Source organism: Porites lutea, chromosome 3 (assembly GCF_958299795.1).
Source record: "Porites lutea chromosome 3, jaPorLute2.1, whole genome shotgun sequence".
Taxonomy (NCBI): Eukaryota; Metazoa; Cnidaria; class Anthozoa; order Scleractinia; family Poritidae; genus Porites; species Porites lutea.
The window spans coordinates 18677772-18683947 of record NC_133203.1 but is presented as its reverse complement, the minus strand read 5'-3'; the positions used below and the strand labels follow the sequence as shown (position 1 = coordinate 18683947).

The following is a 6176-nucleotide window of genomic DNA, read 5'->3' as shown; positions in this document are numbered from 1 at the left end:
AATGTCAATTCTCCAGGAGGGTCCACCACCCGCCTTTTTAGCCAACTGGGTATACCGCTATCTGTGTACTCCTGATGTCACAACCATTCCACTAGTAGAAGATGACATTGTTAATCCAGACATCAGGACGTTAGTGAAAAGGGTAATAATATTTCTTTTAATAGCTGAAAAAAAAGTTGCACATTTGTATGGGCAGAATTGATTTAAATTGTTCATAAGAATAAGGATAGCAACAATTATTGTTATATGCCTTTATATAGCCTTATGATTTTACAAAAGAAACTCCAAGCAAGACTTTCAAAATTCATGCTAAAGATCTGCTGCATGCGAAAGTCGATGGCAGTACTTAACCTTTTTCCCAAACTCACACTAACGGATGACATTTGCAGACATTTTAATGCTAAGAAACAGCAGAATAAGATACTCAAAGTATGCAATAGATACATGTATAAAAACTTAACAAACTTAAGACTGTTAAGGAGGCTCACAACAGTTTCCAGCACATTCTGGCTCTCATACATTGATGGGTTAGTGCTATAATAATAAACATTTATCAGTCACTGGTACAAAAATGGTTTCAAACAAATCCCCAATCATTGATAAAGATATTGTGGTTATCTTCTTGACGTCAACAGTAACCGTGGCAACGGTATAACCCGTTAAAAACACCCTTAATTTTATCTTTAAGTGCTTATAACTCAAAAACGAGTCCGGTGACCCCCATTTGTACTATTGAATAATGATCAGCATGTTAAGGTACAACTTTTTGCAAAATTAAAAAAATTTCTGCGGAGCAGTTTAAACTGGTGACGTCAAGAAAATAACCACAATTTGTTTATCAATGATTGGGCATTTGTTTGATACCATTTTTGTTGTGGTAACTGATAAATGTTTGTAGCACTGACCCAGCAAAGTATATGTGCTATAAAGTACTGAAACTGTTTTGAGCCTCCTTAAATATTAAACCAATTCTGAAAATGATATGTCACCAGATAAAAGAAGTGAACAGTAAAGAAGAACTGTAAGCCATTTTCCAAGATGACGCAAACATGGATCTTTTAATGAATACTTGCTTTACATCCACAATTTCCTTGGAGAAAAAAGAGACTATTGTAAGGTACAGTGTACAGACCAGTATGGTATCCCAAGATATGTTTTATTGTTGTCTTTTTTAGAGTTGTTTCATTTTGTGTCCTTTGTCTGCTGTTATTTACTGCGGCTAAATTTTATGATTCTCCCAAACTTTCAATAAAATTACTCAAATTTTTGCATGGATTAATCAATATACAGGACATTTTGTCTGTGTGTTAACTTATGGGATCAAAAACAACACGCAGCCATTGAGGGGAATCCTGGACAGCAATAGATAGATTGTTATGATTACATGCTGTAATTCAATATGACATGTGAAGCTAAGTACTGATTATCTAGCCGTAAGAACTAACTACAGGGTGTTTCAAAAGATCGTTCCGATTTTTTCTTCACTTAAATTTCAATGATTATTAAAGATAACTTTTGTAAACCTAAGCATGTTATTCGTTATTCATTTAACATTGACTAACTGAAATATTAGCAACCAGAATGTCTTCATTTATGATTTCTGACATTTTCTAAGCGGTGAGGTATAGAATGTACAAGCTCCCATAGCGTGTCTAAATTCACCATTTTCCAGGTGAAGTGTGGTCGCTGTCTTAGCTAGTCCAGTGTTATGGGAGCTGGATCTTTGTATGTTGTCTCATCAACAATAATCCAGATGGTTACTAGAGAGTTCACATCACGTGAGTTTGCCGGCCGGTCGTCCTTTGGTATAAAGTTTGCAAATTCTTCTGATGCCATGCCTGCATGAAGTGTGCACCGCCTTTTTCTCTTCAAGGCTTTCCATCCTTTGTTGGTCACATATCTCCATACCATTGTGCTCGAAACTTTGATATTGTGAAGTTGAAGTTTTCTTTTTTACCTTTCAGTCTTGATGAATTATTACGCATATACTTACAGCTTTTTCGGTAACATTTTTCACACAGTTTATAAAAAAAACCGGCTATCTCCTCCTTGGTTTGTCTTGTAAGGTCTTTACTCTTGACCACTTATTCTCTCATCGTTCAGACTTCTTCAACAATATGACAATTTCTTTGACTAAATGGACAGAGTACCGTAAAAATAGATGCCTGAGCTTTAGCACAAACAGTGTACACCTTCATTTTCGTGAAAGAGTAGAGAAAACAAAAATAAAACGCCAAAAAAACGAAAATAGAAAACCTACAAAATGGGCAGGAAAATTATGGCGGGAAAAGATTCGCGCAGGTGCACGTTTGGGGAAAAAATTTAAAAAATTTCTTCAAATTTTAGTTTGCAATTGCTTTGAACGGTTATTTAGACAAATTTCCTACCTGAAGGAAGCATTAAATTCTACGCGCAAATACAATTTGCAATCGGAACGAACTTTTGAAACACCCTGTACATGTAGCTTTGTAAACGGTTTGGTTTGTATGCAGGTGACATCTACATTTTTGATGAACTCATTAACAGCTGAATAATCAGAGTCAGGATCAACAAAGAGACTACAGGAAACAGCTATAATGGCTTATTTCAATCGATATGTTGAAGAAAGAGAAGACAGCTGTGAGCATCATGTATCAGCCAATTTAAACCAGAACTGATAGGTCTAGTATAAATACTAAAAGCTTTTGTATTTTTCATCTTATTACACAGTGAGTGATTCTACCAACAGCATTGGGAGTGTGAAAGATATTTTTCAGTTTCTTACTGGGAAAACCACAACGCCATTTTTACCAGCAGAGAAGAACAGTTTTGGCATAACAGTAAAGTTTATTCATTGCAGCAACGACCACTAAATTTGCTTCCCCACCATTTCTACTTGTGTCCTTTGGATACAGTTACCTGTTGCTCATATGACCACTTTCAGTGATTTTAAATTTAACATGGACACTGCAATAACACATGAAAAGACCTTTGGTAGAGCTTAAAAGATGACTTTGACTCTTAAAATACCAGTTATTGTTGAAATAAAATGTTGTTGAAAGGCATCATCCGAGGTTGAACTAAGCGTGACAAGACAAAAAAAATGGTTGTAAGGACTCCGCATGATGGCATATTTTCTCCTTTAATCAATGCAACAGTGTAAAAGGTCCATGTTCACCCATTTGGTTTTGCGGAGGTTTTAATTGTTTTGAAACAAGCTTTTACAAATTTAAAACAACACTGGCATGGCTGCAAAGTCCCACCATGGAGGAACTGAGCATTTATTAATTAATTGTATTGTGCTCCCCCCAAAAAATTGTGGAAATTCTGTAACTTGTTATCAGTGAAACAGTTTGGAAAGACAAAAGTTCATAAAGAAATGTTGGTAAAAGCTATTTTCAGTCCAATATACTGCTGATAACTAGTGATATTGGGTCAACAAATATCATTAAAATTCAGTAACTTTTTAGCTGCCTGTTTCTTTGGGTGACATACATTGGTCAGTGGAGATGGTTTGCTTCAAAATTCTCAGTATCTCTCAAACAACTAATGCATTGGTGCAAGTAAATGCACATCAATTTGCTTTCATAACAATTGAAAAGAGGAATGATACCCAATTATGCCACCCAAGAGACTGCCCTCACCGTTTACTGTTGTTATGTGCGAGAAAATCATATTAAAGTTGGGCTGCATGTAATAGAAGTGCATTAAGTACTGTTACTGCTTCCTGCCATTCTACACAGGAGTCCTTGTGGAAGTGATTTTCCAGTTCACAAAAGGAAGGTAATTTAGAGGTCACCTTTTGCAAACTTGATAAGCTTCTCAAAAAGGACTCCAGCTTCATGAATGCTTGTGGGGTGGGATAAGCCATTATTGTCCATGACATATTGAAAATGCTCGTGGAAAACTGGGTTGGACTCATCATCCTCACGATCGAACCCTTCAAACCTTACCCTTGGTTATTTTTGTGTCACAAACTGTGATTATTATTACAAATGAAGAATACTGAAAATCTGACTTTCTTATATCCCCCTGTAACAACAATGGGCTACAACTTAAAATAATCCTTGAAAAACAACGTTCTTATGGTACTTTTCGCTGTATTTTACAGAAACGACGGCAGGGGGAAAAAGAAGTTAACCATTCTGTGTTACATAAATGTTGATGTGCTCCTGGCCGAAACGTTAAATTTATCCGTATTGCATTAAATACAGGTAAGGGAGATTCGGGGTATTAAAAGAAAGATACCCTTTCGCAGATAGTACGAAATCACTTTCATTACAAAACAAAACAAAACCTGCGTCATATGCCCCAAACGCCTATCTTAAATACCTTGGTCTTTTGCTTTAATTTGTTATTTGTAAAGTTAATAAAGTATGGTGTACATAACAAAGAAGAAGTTCAGTACCAATATCTGAAAAACACAATAATCAACTATTGCCGATCTTTGGAGCAGGGAGGGAGAGGCAAGTGTTATGTTTCTTTATGTAAAGGTTAACTGAAAAGAGGAATATTTTACGTTACTGATAAAGTTTAATTCTTGCACTGCTTCTTATTTTGTTAATATTTCATGAACTGTTAATGAAATGTGGCTCATGTATTTTTTGTCAAGTTAATTTCTGACTTTTTAACAGGATGCTATAAATGTGATGCCCGTGGCCATACCTCCCACATATGTCCGTCTTTGGAATTTTACGGTAAATTATAACCGCAAAAATAAATGGGTAAATCTATACAACATAGTCCCAACTGAGATGGCGACAAGAGATAAGCCCACAGAGGAGTGGGGTTGCAACTGGGAATACTTAATAGTGGGGATGTGACACCCGGTCCACCAAATCCTAACCTTATTTCAGATCAAAGAATATAATTTCCTACACTCATTTTTTTTCTTCTTTTTTCTTCTTCTTCTTCTTCTTTTTTTCTCAATTTCTATTTGGTATGAATACATAAGAAATTCTTTAATAAATAAAAAAAAAGAAAATTTGCTACACTCATTTTGAGAGCTGGGCCCAGTTGTGCAAACGCCCGTTAGCGCTAACCCACAGTTACATTTCAACCCGGGTTTCTTTTTCCTTTTATCAAAAGCACCCTCTCTCATTATTCTCTCTAGTCTTTTTAGAGTATCCAATCATCAAATTGTAGGCAAAGCGAATTAAACTAAATTTAGTTTTTAGGCTATCATGCATATCGAAGTTCAAACTTCCCTGGGTTATCTTAACCCAGCTTCAATTGGAACAACCTTGCCCTGGCTTTAATCTATAATACACATTTTCAGACAGGGTGCAGAAAAAGTCGTGTCCAATAGCCCGGGGCTAGTTGATTTTGCTATCGGGCTAGTGATTTGTGTGGTTAACTTGCCCGATGGGCAAGTGCTGTTTTTTGGGGACACCTCAAATTACAGAAGGATGGTAATCAATCCTGCTAATCAAAAAGGGTTTTGAGGTAAGTTGAAATGACTTGGGGGCTAGTACATGTTAGCTGCAGCTTGCCTGACTGGCAGTCTGTAAAACTGACTTTCTTTGCACCCTGTCAGACCTACAGGTAAAGACAAACACATGTTTACATGGGCAAAAAATAATGTCATTATTGCTTGGATTACAATGCCAGCAACAAAATTTCTTAAAAGGCTTTTCAATTCCGCATATTACTTTTTTCTTTGGAATTGGAATGACAAAAATATATTCATACACCCCCATGCAGTAGCTTCCTTGGATGCCAAATTGGCCTTTTTAAAATAATGTCATGAAATTATTACTTTAAAAAGGCCAAAGCCTATACTGGTTTACAGACGTACCTGATGCAAAAACCATACGCTCTGGGGCAGAAGATACCTATATGGCTTTTAAAAGGGAGTACCTCTCTTCCCTCCTCAGGGTAATAAGGTACTTGTCTAATTTGAATATTCAATACATAATTATAATTCCAGCAGCCACTTTTATGTAGCTATTAATACCGATTGAAATTATTCTAATTCCCTAGACACGAAATTAGAGTGTTTTTCTTGTGGGGGGTATGGACACAAACGATTTAAGTAGTATAGTACTGTTTCACGTCAGATGTGATGTATAACTGGTATAAAAGGTTGGTTTACACGCACCCAGATATGTTGGCAAGATTTTGCAAAGCAAACTTGTCGAACGCAAAAAATTCGGCCTGGTTTTTTTTCCAGGCCTAATTAATCAACGGTGATCAAG

The 6176-nt window shown here is 36.2% G+C and overlaps 1 pseudogene; it reads left to right on the top strand.

Moving 5' to 3' along the window:
- Positions 1–2646, top strand: part of LOC140931787 (uncharacterized) — a 3918-nt pseudogene extending 1272 nt beyond the window's left edge.
- Positions 2647–6176: the final 3530 nt, after the last annotated feature.